At 32.2% G+C, this 13,375-nt stretch overlaps 1 protein-coding gene across 1 annotated transcript in view; it reads left to right on the top strand.

Annotated features, from left to right (window-relative positions):
- LOC107443935 (cytochrome P450 3A9) overlaps window positions 1-10,995 on the top strand; it is a 102,765-nt gene extending 91,770 nt beyond the window's left edge. The window contains exons 10-13 of the transcript XR_011637637.1: window positions 1,152-1,312; window positions 2,526-2,614; window positions 5,406-5,549; window positions 10,857-10,995. The gene's annotated coding sequence lies outside the window, so the exon portion shown is untranslated. The remainder of the gene's footprint in view (window positions 1-1,151; window positions 1,313-2,525; window positions 2,615-5,405; window positions 5,550-10,856) is intronic.
- The last annotated feature ends 2,380 nt before the right edge of the window (window positions 10,996-13,375 follow it).

The raw sequence follows: 13,375 nt of genomic DNA, 5'->3' as shown, positions 1-13,375 counted from the left end.
ATTTCCAACTGCATAATTTGAAATCGAAAATTAAAGTAAAAGCAAAACCAATTCTGTTGCATTAATCATACTTATATTGAAGTGACTACTTTACGTTATTTTCGACGATAAATAAATTCTCCTGAAAATGTCACTTACCTGATTCATCCACTAAGCTTTTCATATACTGTCCACAGAATTTACTTGCATAGTTTCTTAATTAAGTTTTCAACTGAGCTTAAAAATTATTGTGATTTATTTATTTTTCGAATACATGTACTTTTTCAATAATTGGCTCAAAAACACACGCGTTAACTAAAAATTAATCAGAAGTTCGCGCGCGATAAATAAAATTTAAATTCCAGGGCTCGAAAAAACTCAGAAATTTAAGACCAGTAAGTAATGTGTTTTTTTTATAAGTTCATTGCTGAAAAGCCCCTTTCAACCGCTGCAGTACTACCAGACAGAGAAAACATCAATCCCACCATGCGCAGCATGTTGCTGTATTTCGAGATTAGAGGGTCATTTTAGAAGTGAGGCGCTAGACTCTTGTAAGATAACAAAAATTGAAGATGTTATGTCACGAAATATTATGTCACGAACATTAACGGGAAAATGGCAGTCCGCGCGGACGCTGGATTCGAGAAATTTGTCGTCCGCGGGGAATTTTTGACCGCCGAGGACGGGCGGACGGGTTCGAGCAATGTTAAATTCATTAAAATATCTGCCACACTATTAAGTTGAGTGACAATGTTTCGGTAAACATTTGACTCCTAGGATATATTAATGTGTCAAGCAATCAAACACATTAATGTGTCAAGCATTTTACTTTATTTCAATTTTGATTTAAATCTACTGTAATATATGAAGTTACAGCATAGGTATTTTATGTAATTGTAGTGAACTAAAGTATAAATGTTGAAACAAATTGATTTTTTTTATTGTCTACCAAGGCTTCATTTGTCCTTTTGACCTCTTACATAACTAACTAGACTAATTTATATGTACTGATGACCAAATTCTTTTAAATCTAATTTACAAATCCTTTATACCCCATCCTAGCTACCACAGGTACATTAATTTTCTGGAACTGTGGAAATTCCGCAGATGTTGAACAGTATGCATGAAGTAGTAGTACTATTTTTTTTTAAAAGTTTACAACTTCTTTTTAGGGCTGTCAGAAGATGAACTCGTGGCTCAATGCATTCTATTTTATTTTGTTGGATACGAAACTACTGCTTCAACGATCGCTTACATGGCGTATGCATTGGCAACAAACCAACAATGGCAAGATAAATTAATTGCTGAAGTGGATGAAGCGTACAAGAAGCACGTGAGTACATCTTAAAACAATGCCAAGTGTGGGAAAAATGTTTTTTTTTTGTCAGAAGATGCGAAGTGTTAATCTGTATCATAAAGTTATGTATCATAAAGTATTAATCTGTATCATATCGTGTGAATTATAAATAAGAGAGTGTTCCCAAATGTCCCCCACAGTGATAACAAACTACTCATAAAAGCTGTTTGAAATTTTTCTGATTTCACAACCTTTTCAATTTTGATTATTTTCATTTAGCATGCATCGAACTTCTATAGATACTAGAAGTTTCTATGCCCTTTCGGTGATCATGAAAAATTTAATAATAATTCTTTAAAAAAGAAAGGAATACATTTTACAGTATAGATTTTGCCGCTAATTCAAAAATCTGATGGATCTCTGGGTCGTCTGGTAAAGAGATATACTTGACCTTTATGCTGCTTAAGAAACAGAGGTTGCTTTGAAACGGTGGATGTTTAGAAATTAATAGTCTTACATTTTTAGTGGTTTGCAATATTTTTGTTATAAGTGTTACTAAACTGAGTGCACTGTGTAGGAAAGGGAGGATTAGCTCTTTAATCAGTCCCAGTAATATGAGCTTTTATTTCAACTGTGCATGAAACCTTCAAAATCACAAAAACACTCTTAATATTATCTGACCGCAAAGAATTAATCCATTTTTGTTATTAATTTAAGTATAGTTTTGTTTCAACATCATGGCCTTTACTTCTACTAAAAGGAAGCAAGTTATGATATCTGAGAGAGAAAATGATAACATGCTGAATAGGGATATAGATTTACGAAGTTTGAAATAGAATAATAATAAAGGAAATTGTATTTAAAAAAATCAGCTAAAGCTTCAGACTAGATTCCATTTGTACAAAGGGTTTAAACAAAAAAAGAGCTAAAAATTATTTAGCACATTAAGACAAATTAATTTTAAAATAATATATATTTATACTTACTCGAAAGAATAGGCAATTATTACGAAGTTATATTTAATTAAAAAATATCAATTTTCGGAGTTTATTATGAAAAATCAATCAAATACCTACGTTAATAATCCATAACCTATACCTGAATAGTTCGATTAACCGATGAGAGTGCTGTCTCAATTATTTCGGATTACTGAGGTCTTGCTGTTTAAGAATGGCGGAAAAGAAGCTTTTCATTGTTTTATAATGGGCCATTAAACAAAAAATTAAATTTTTAGGTTCTACGTTTCCAGGGTGAAGTTGGTTACGATGCAGTGAGAGACATGAAACTTATGGACGCGGTCGTATCAGAAACTTTGAGAATGTATCCACCTGGCTTAATGTGAGTACTTTTTCTTTTTTTAATTTTTTAGTTCACATCGCATTATACTTTAGGACCTGGATTTTTTTAGAGCCTCGATTGTTAAATTGTTTTACAAAAAAATAAAGAATCTATGATACTTATTGTTATAATTATTTATATTATAAAAGCAAGCTATTCACAACTCCACCACATTCAATTAGAAAAATTAATTTAAGAATCGAAAATATTTTTGTACTATACTATTAATATATTATGGGGATATTAGAGATTTTGAATTTTGTAAATCTGGGTATCTTATATCACCACAATATATCAATGTCTACATTATCTCTAATATTTAGATATCCCGAGCTGTATTCTAGATTGATCGATGTATAATTCTAGACATTAGAGGTCTACTTAACGCGTTCACGCCGGATGTTGCGCCTGAAAGCGGAAGAAAAGAGAAAATACTGGTAGAAGAACTATTTCAATATTAGATAATATTCGGGAGGAGTTCATCTATTCTCAACAATAACAATTCACTGTATGAAAATTTTCAACGGCAAAGAAGCAATTCAATATAAAAATTGCATCCGTTAAAAACAATTGGTAGTTGTGGATTTTAATTATTCCAGGGAAAAAAAACTAAAAAATAAAATTTATTAGTTACCATTTTTAACTCCGGTGCGCCGCCCGATGAGACAATCTAGCATGACCCACCGGTGGGTCACCCCGGCGTGAAAGTGTTAAACGCGAGTATTTTTCTCTTTTTTAATTTTCCTGTCTTTATAGCGTGTTTCTTTGGGCCTGGATTGCTTCGCGAAACAGATTAATACACCTAGGAAACGTTGTTATTCTTATTTATACTGTAAAATTAAGCAAATCTCATATCATGTCCGGTCCATGATATTAAATGACTGAAAATAACAAACTTCTTCTTTAGTTATGCTAGCTGGGCACCTGAGCCGCGAAGCAGCCCCTATCCCATCCACTGTGAGTTATTTAGAATTGTGTGAGTTCTTTGTGGTCAGCAGACAGTGTGGTAGCTATGACGGGGAGTCACAAGCACTTTGCTTGAATAAATAGAAATAAAGAAAATAAAACAAAGCAACTTGCTTTAAACTATGTGTGGCTATAGAACTGGATGCAGGTTGATGTTCTACGTGGGGAAACGCTTGATAGATCTTTCAATATTGTTGTTGTTGAATCTGATGCTATAGGTGGATCTGTGAGTTGAGGCTCTTGTTTATTTTGATGATTGTGATATTAGGCGTCGGATGTAAAGTGAGCGGCTATTAGTCTGATTTTTTTTAAGTAGTTATCAAAATTGAATATTTGGTTGAAGTTAGCTGTATTGCATTTTTTGGCCATTTAATTTGTGAATATATTGTGATACGGTAGGGATCTTGAGGTCTTTATGAATATTTGTATTTCTGATGAACTATCTTGCACAGGTGATTTTTCTTAGTATCTTGTTCTGGCATCGGTTGAGCTTTTTCATGAGGAATTCTGGTATGGTTGTCCATGCAGGTGAGGCATACGAGAGAATTGGTCTAATCATCGAAGTATATATCAGTTTTCTTAGTTTTAATGATGCGCTCTGGTTGTAGATGAGTGGTTGGATTATTTTTGTTGCTGTATTTGCTTTATCTATTATATTATGATGTGTTAGATTTGAAGTGAAAGCAAAAGATAAGTCAGTCGATTTAGTCATGCACAAACTTAAGCTATGACTTTTAAATTTTTATCACCCTGATTCTTATTCTGTATGAATACATTCATGACTCGCCCGCTCCAAAGAGGTAAAGTGTATAAATAATTATAATTGGACCTGAAGGTTGAGCTCAGTGCGTTTCAATAGCTAAAGAGAGCTATTAAAAATTTAAAAAAAATATATATAATAATTTCAATGCTGAATAACTGCAAATTTGAAAAGGGCACTGATGTTTCATGCTGTATCTCCTAACCATTAATTATTAAAATGCTAAATATAATATTTTTCATTTATTCTGACTTAAAAATTTACTATGAAAAAAGTCATGAAAAAAACATTTATTATGAAAAAAGTATGAAAAATATAATTAATAAAAGCTCCAAGAGATGACTGAAAAATTATCATTAATTATTAGAAATAAATCTAGGTTTTTTTCATGTAAATTTTATCTCTCTGGAAACAAACTAGGAAGGAAATGGTTAGGTATCTGTAATTTTTTTGTGAGGTACCGTTTTGCAAGAATTAGTAATCTCTCTCCATCCTGGACAGCGAAAGTGCAATTAGGTTAAGCTTATTGTTTGATTTCTCCTGCTTTTTAGAAACGCACCTCAAGATATTCAGGTATGTTATACTTCATAACCCATTCAGACGTGGCTTGCAGCATACCGGGCATCAATTTATATTAACTATATTAATAACCATCATTTTATTATAACCATCAATCCCATAATTTTTATTTCGTTTGATGATAATGACTCTATTTCAGTTAAATATTGCTATAAGCCATGTTCACACTGAAGGCGATATCTTGAAGCCAAGTGAATATTTTAATGAGTGAAAATTATTGAAATTGATAACATATTTTTGTTGTTTCAGTTATTGTAAATATAGTTCATGAAATCAAAATTAAATAGTTAACCATAAAATTTACAAACACTTTCAATTAAAAAAAAATATTTTAAAAACACTAGTTTAAGCGTGAAAAATTGGTTCAGAGTGCGTTCATACTTTTCAAACCGTTTGGTTTCCCAATCAAAAACTTTTAAAATTTGAAATGAAGTTAATTTAATCTTTCTGTTTTATTTGTTTTATTTAATTATCCTTCTTTTTCAGGACAGCACGAATAACGACATCAGATTACAAGTTAGGTGATACAGGTATAGTTTTAACAAAAGGCATACCTGTGCTTATTCCACTGTAAGCAATGCATTACGATGCCGAGTTTTTTCCTGAGCCTGAAACTTTTAATCCCGAAAGGTATGTTTTATTTTAGATGTGAAATTTGTGATGATTTTCTTTTTGAAATAAGCAGTTAGAGTTAAAAATAGTCTAAACATTGTTCTTCTGCAAACATGAAAGATAAGACAATAGTTGATTGAAATATTTTAATTGTTATAAAAAAAGGAACATATTAAACGCAGACGAATTTAAAATGAAGTAAGTTGCTTCTTTGCAGGCTGAAAGCAAGAATAAATCGATGTTCTAAGGCAACAGGATTTAATACCCTTACTCCTCATTTACACAAGGCCTGACATCAGGTTCGTGACGTCACAAGAGGAACAAAAATCTCCGATTATCGTAGCCTTCTTTCAGACAAGCACTGACGGGCGAAGAAAACTTCAAATCAGGCCTGAATTCAGGCCCGGGATAATTGAATCTATGCCACACGTGCTTACTTATCGCCTGTCTTTTCAAGGTCCTGCTTAACATCAGGAATGATCTAAATTTGACCCACCTTATTTCAGGCTTGTAGCGTCAGCTTTTTCTCAGCCCTCGTGAAAAGCAGCAACCCTTTGAAAATTCTGGTAAATGTGTGAGTTCAACAACCAGGGAAATGTTGTATATAATGCAAGAAGAACAGAATAAGTAAGGTATTTCCTCAAACTGATTTTTTTATTCCTTTTCCTGCATAAAAAAATATTTTAAAAAAATAGTTCAACTGTAACTTTATTCTTTTTTTACCTGTTGGTCCCCCACGGCATTAAAATTACTCAAAGAAGTTCATGAAAGACATGGGTATAAGAAATTTTAAAACACTTCTTATTTATCTTTGTCTTAGAATATTGTGATATGCTAGAACTTCTGTTTTACGGTTATGGAAGTATGACGTCATTAAATACTTAAAATCATAAAAAAGGTATCCTAGTTTTTTAGAAGTTTTGATTTAACTTTATTATATATCGATATAATTTTCAGATCTTTAAGTGTGCGTTTGAATTATTTTGAGAAGTGTTGGACTAAAGCAGATCGAAGAATGAAATCGTAGAATAACTATAGTTTGTCTAAGCTAAGAACTCCTCGCGCCACAAATTCTGAGACTGTCTGGTGCTATGGAAACAAGAATGTCTCATTTTAGGGAGGGTAGCTTCGCACTAGGACTGACACAATAGACCGAAGAAAGAGATTCTCTCGCCAATCCGAGCGGAAACCACTCCAAAACTGTGACCCCGCACCCCAAATTGAAATAGTCATACCTCGCTACCATAGTCACCGCCGCAGGTCCAGACGAATGTCTGGGGAAGTTGCTATTTTAGACAAACTATACAGTTCCATTTTTTACTAATACCCATGGCACTTTTGACTATATTTTTTCTGCAATTTGATAGAAATTAATTAAAACTAGGTGCAGCCTGGAGTTATGTTGATGTAGTGATGAATTAAAGATATTGTAGTAGATTCTGAATTGTAGATATTGTAGTTTATTTCTGTTTATAATCGATATAGTTTTTTTTAAGAAGAAAAAAAGAAGCATTCGAATATATATTAATGTAACCTATTTCACTCAGCATATTATATGAAAACTGGAACTATTTAAAAGTTTCGGTGGGCAATAGAACTTTAAACGAAATTTACTCACCCAATAACCAACAAGTATTTCCACAAAACAAAACAAAATGGCATCCTCGTAATTTTAAAATATTTCGGAAATTCCAAAACCAAAAAAAATTAGTTTAAATCAGTTTTGTCTGGCTTATTCTAGCTCTAAATCTTCTAGAGAGGTAACAAGTCAAGATTCGAAACGAGTTAATACAGTAAAAAAAGGAAATTTGTTTCATAAAAGTGTTAAGTTTCTTTGATAATAGGAAAGATTAAAATTGTGGTAAAAAACTACTTGGTTTTTACTCTTTTTGGAAAGAAAGATCATTCGTTATTAGCGGAATTATAATCGATCCCAACGATGTACCGATTGTTTAAAAACTCAACCTATAGAGTCAGAGGGGTAAAATGCATCAAGAAGACGGGAACTTGTTTCAGAATTTTGAGTCCTAAACCAGATTATGAAATTGCGAAAAACTTATACAAATTTCAACGTCACTCTGGAAAACAACTGCAAGAAATATCAAGACTTGCTAACAATAAAAATATTTGTTTGGTTAATTATTACAAAAGTGGCTCCAAGCCCAATGATGTCACGTGATACTCTGTATGTTCTAGTGCCGTATTTAGCCGGCATCCACGCGATGCTATGTTTCAACGAGTGGAGTATTTAAATTTAGTCAGCCTATACGTGATGCTCATGATATGTACAAGCGCCGTATTTTACGGTATTCACGAGGTGCCCTACGTGTACGAGAGCCGTATTTAAATGTCCCTGCCATTGGCAACTTTTGGCTATTTAGAGCGTACTCATTCCTATGAGGTGAAACGGGTTTGAATCCCAGTGATGGCAAATCGACAGGAATTCAGAACCCTGCGCTCACCGACAACAGTGCTGCAGTAAAATATCCTCAATGATAGACGGATCATGGGTCTGAGTCCCCTTGCCTTCAGGCTGACATTGGGAGGTTTTCGTGGTTTTCCCACCATGCAACTCAAATGCCTGTTATTTCCATCAAAACGTCCTCCACGAAGGCCAATGTTCCCCAATACTTGATCCAGGAGTTCCCTTCTCCTTTGGATTAGGTTCAAAATTAAAAGGCTACGGAGAAGAACATTAGTAGTCTTAAACTCAAAAATTGGGTCAGCGGTTCATCGACGGTTATAGAATAATATATATTATTAGCTAATATTGGCTGTATTTACTGCCATTATCTGGTATTCCATTGATATATACTGAGTTAATACCGTTTAAAGTATATCTTGAATAAGCCTAACACGTTTTGTAAGTTGATTGTAATTCTATTTACAGAGATGCCAATTTGTTCCTCTTTGTAAAATAGTATTTTCTAGTGGTAGCATAATTTAAGTTACTTTTACTTTAGAATTTTTCATTTTAAGTAATTGTTTCACCACTAAATATCAAAAATTATAAGTAACATATGAAATGCAACGTCAAAGCATCAATGAACTGGTTATTCTCTTAAAAAAAAAGGCGTAACTATCCTTCTTTACCGGATTTTATTACATAATTTGCTACCACTTTATTAGAACTATTCCAGAAAGAGGAGCTGTTGACATCCCTGTATTTATAATATGTTATTTATTTTATTGTATAACCAGCGTTGAACAGCTGACCCAATTCTAAGTTTAATACTATGTTGAACTGCATAGCCTTGTAATTTTGAACTCAGCCCAGAGGATAAAGAATCTCCAGGATCAAGCATTGGGACAAGTTTCGTATAGGACTTTTTTGATTCAACTGACTCGCATTTACGTTACATGAAGAAGAAAAACACGAAGGTTAGACCGATGGCAAGAGGATTCCAACCCATGATACGTTTATCACTAATTTTTTACTTCACTATGGTCGATGCGAGCCGGAAGTAGAATTCGTCTCACCCAGCTACCTGTGGGATTCGAACCTTGGCCACCTCATTGGGAGGCGATAGTATCTCCTGAGCCAACGTGGCTCTATTTACAATGCTTGTAAGATCTCCAAACATATTGTCATGTAACACGTAAATAAGAAAATCCGAACATCAGTTTAGCAACACGCATACATACTTCACACCAGGGTGTACCATTCAATGTCATCACCTCAAAGAAATGGACTGGCTTAACGAAAAGGTTAATTAATTTACGAAAAATCTCTGCTGATTTTTCGCTTCCTCTAAATTTAAAAACAGCCTTTTTTCCTTTCCTTTTTTTAGCGAATTTCATTCTTTTAACGCGGTTTTTAACCATGAAATAATTTCGTGCTCTTGATACCTTTTATTATCTCTTTGAATTTGTTGGTCACATTTTTGAAGTATATTTAAAGTTTTACTTCACTAGTAAAAATTTTACCTCATAAATTTGAATTTCCAGTTATTATTCAATTTTTTTTTACTTCCGCTTCGTAATTGTTCCAATAACAATGGCATTTCAATATTTATGTAAAACGAAGTCAGTTTCTTTCCCTAAGATAATTGAATATTACTGCACAAACAATATTTTCACTTTGATCTAAAGGTCATTTTTTTAGTCTGTGTCGACATAGGAAATAACGGTTTTCAGCTGTTGTGAGTTTTGCAGCAATTATTCACAATTTTTAGGCTAAGTTTTGACTATTTTAATCACTTTTTGATTAAGTTTTGACTACTTTAAGAACTTATTAAGTTTTGGCTATCTTAAGAATTTTTTGAGTAAATAGTTTATTGATTATAAGGATTTTTTTTTCACTTTCTATATGCTAATTACAAAATTGTCGCAGAGTGTCACGATGAAAAGAAGCCACAATTTTCTAAAAATAAAAAGCGTTTTTTTTTTCTCTTTCCAATTTTTTATATTTGAAAAAAATCTCTCTCTTGCGAATAAAAAATTACAAAAATTGAGAATTATTTATTGATTACAATGATTTTTCTCTAATGAAAAAACTTCGGCAAAATTGGACATTTTTAACATAAATTTAATATATTAAAGTAGATATAATTGCTCGTTACCTTACTGCATTGAAAGAGGCATTTCTTGCCCTTGAGTTGGCTGCAAGGCAAATGGGCTTGGTCATAAATGTAGATAAAACAAAATATATGTTATTCTCAAGAAACAGAGTCCCAGACCCCTATCTTGAAATAAATTCTTATAAATTGTAAATTGTATCGCAATTTTTGAGAGAAAGATTTTGTGGGGTATACTTGGTGGTGTAAATGAAAACAATAACTGGAGAAGGAGATTTAACTTTGTACAAGATTTATTAACAACCTGATATTATTAAATACATAAAAATAAATAGAATGAATTGGATCGCCCACGTGATTCGAATGAGCGGCGAGACCACAATAAAAAAGATACTGCTTTTAAGACCCACTGGAAAAAGAAAGCGGGGAAGACCGGGGTTGAGATGGGTTGACTCAGTGGAGTCTGATTTTCTTGCAATTAATGAAAAAAATTGGGGATCAAAGATAAATCGGAAGTCGTCTTGGAGAAATCTTCAGAGGAAGGCATTGGCTCTCATTGGGCTGTCTGGCCAACTATGATGTTTAATATCTTAAAAAAATTATAAACTTTTTGTCCGGTCTAAAACCTAAGTAATTCTTTTCTGCGAGATGGTGTGTATTTAGTTTAGAATTATAGCTTTCTTTCGAGTGTGAGGCAATTAAAATGCATCTTCTTTATTTTCTTCGACAAAAGCTTCAAAAAATATTATTTATAATGATACACTTTCTGTTTTTTTAGTATTTATTTGATTTAATTATTCGCTTCTAGGTTCATGGATTCATCTAAGGTTAAACATCCACAATATACATATTTACCATTTGGCGAGGGCCCACGGAATTGTTTGGGAATGAGATTTGCTTTGTTGGAGATCAAGTTATGCATGGCTAATATATTACATCATTACAGATTTAAAACTCATTCAACAACAAAAGTAAGAATTTTGTACGTTATAGGTAGCCCAAATCATGCTTTTTTTTTGGTATTGTTTTTTTTAGGTAATGTGTAAGACAAATTAATAAAAAAAACTACTTTTTATTTACCAGCATGTGTATGGATAATTTTTTGTACAGACCACTTTATGTTTCCTGTTATTGATGAGTTAATAATAAATATTGGATAAGACATTTTCTTAAATAATTCAGAAGCTTAAACAGTGGGGCCACAAGTAGAAACGTCTTGAGGCAATTTATGTAGCAACGATAGCAGAATATCGATAGCAGAATCGTAGATATCGATAACAGAATATTTTAATATTAGATTTCATATTCTGTTTCAGTTGTATACTCCAAATAAGGAAATCTATTCCAAATCAGTGTCGTTTAAATAATTGTGTTTACTAAACAGTGGACGAAATGTTTAGTTAGAAGAAAATGATTATACAAGATAGAGGTAATGAGTTTGGGTACCAGTGGTCGGTAAAAAACTACCACTACTTTATTGCAATAGTAGTTAACTAAAATTACTTTTTTTTAAATATAGGGACTACAAACTACTCTCGAAATGTAGTCAACAAACTTAACTGGAGTACTTTGTTTTCACCAATATTCAAAGCATAATATTGAAAAGCATGAGGAGGTATTAAGAAGTTTTAATTCATGTTTTTATGAAATTATTTTTTATTCTAAAGCACTTTTTATGAATTTGCTCTTTTAGCTTCATGCTATGCTTTTTTAATCAGTATGGTTTTCTCTCCATGCTTTTCGCGTCAGTAATTTAAGAAATGCTAGGAAATTTTCAAATACTTGTGAATTAAGTGATCAATGCTTTTTTATATCCACCAAAAAATAAAGTACAGTGTGAAAAACAAAAAAAACAGACCATTCTGAATAGCATTCGCCAGTGATCCGATCTTCACGTTCTAGGACTCAAATCTTAATGGTTTAAGGGGATGACTGCAGAAATTTCAAAACTTTATTTTTACTAGACCCGCTTGCAATGTGTTAGATGGTGAAATCTTAATAGAATATTTTTTCTGAATGAATGAAATGAAATTTACTGAATAAAAACTAGAGATATCGCAAAACACAAAAATGTATTTATGTTTTTTTTCCAGGTGCCTTTGGAATACAAGAAATACTCTGTGTTCCTCAGTTTTACCGAACTACCTTTGGCTTTGGAGAAAATTAATCCAAGTGCGGATTCAACATTGTAAAATTGAGAATACACACTGCTTCATAGTTTCTCCTGTGAGAAGCGGGCATATTCAAGAAAATTTAAAAAATAACACTATACATACTTCTTTTTGTAAATATAACTCACTATAATCTTAATCTTTAGTATTAGAACTATTTTCTGTATAAAGGATGGTTTATGAAGGAAAAATAAGCAGTACAGAAAAAAAAAGATTTATTTCGTGTAAATAAAAGTGATAAATGAAGTTATTTAAAATGTTTGTGTTTAATTTTTTAAATAAAAAGAGAAAGAAAAAGAAATACAGATTATTGTTTCATTTTCAGTTTTTTGTAATACCATGTAGCAAGTTGTCTAACGTTTATTAACCCTTTGAGGCAAATTTATCGTGTTTTATCATACTTATTTAACTATTTTGTATTAGTTTAGGTCAAAATAATATAATTTACACGTTGCATACGCCAGTGCAGCGCCATCTGTAGTAAAGCAGACTCTCCTCACACATTCACTCTCGGGACCGCAACGGGGAGAAGATGATTATTTTGTGTTGTCTTGTATGGTTTCCTTAATAAAAGCTTTAAATGTAACTCCCCTAGAATACTTTGAAGCTAATCCTCGACATAACATATATATTTATCAATAAATGTTAAATATATTAATATTAAATAATAAGTTATTTAGCATTAAAATAATATATTTGTGATAGGCAGCATGGAACTCCAATGTCTTAAGAGTGAAATCTTCACAACACGATTCACTTCCAAACAATAATTTTTCAAATGTACAGTTATTTAGATCTAAGATAAACAGTTATTTATCATTAAAGTCTCTCTAATTTACAAAATCAATTGCTGATAAATTTTTGAATGAGAAGAGAAAAAACTTTTTTAGTTAATGGATTTATAAATTTAATTTATTATGATTTAAACTACCAATAGCAACTAAATCCATATTATTCATCAATAAACTGAGGGTAAGCCATACCAATTGCAGAGGTGCATATTTGCTCCGCTCTGTAAAATATCAAATTCTAGTAGTAGTGAAATTCTAGTAGTACTGAATTATCCTGCGACCATATACCAGTCATTGCCGTCCTAGGCACGCAACAAATGGAAAACTCCACTAGTGCAAAGAAAATAAACTGGAACCTCTTCTAC

Source organism: Parasteatoda tepidariorum, chromosome 9, assembly GCF_043381705.1.
Source record: "Parasteatoda tepidariorum isolate YZ-2023 chromosome 9, CAS_Ptep_4.0, whole genome shotgun sequence".
NCBI lineage: Eukaryota > Metazoa > Arthropoda > Arachnida > Araneae > Theridiidae > Parasteatoda > Parasteatoda tepidariorum.
The sequence above is the reverse complement of the archived record's forward strand: the minus strand, read 5'-3'. Positions and strand labels throughout refer to the sequence as shown.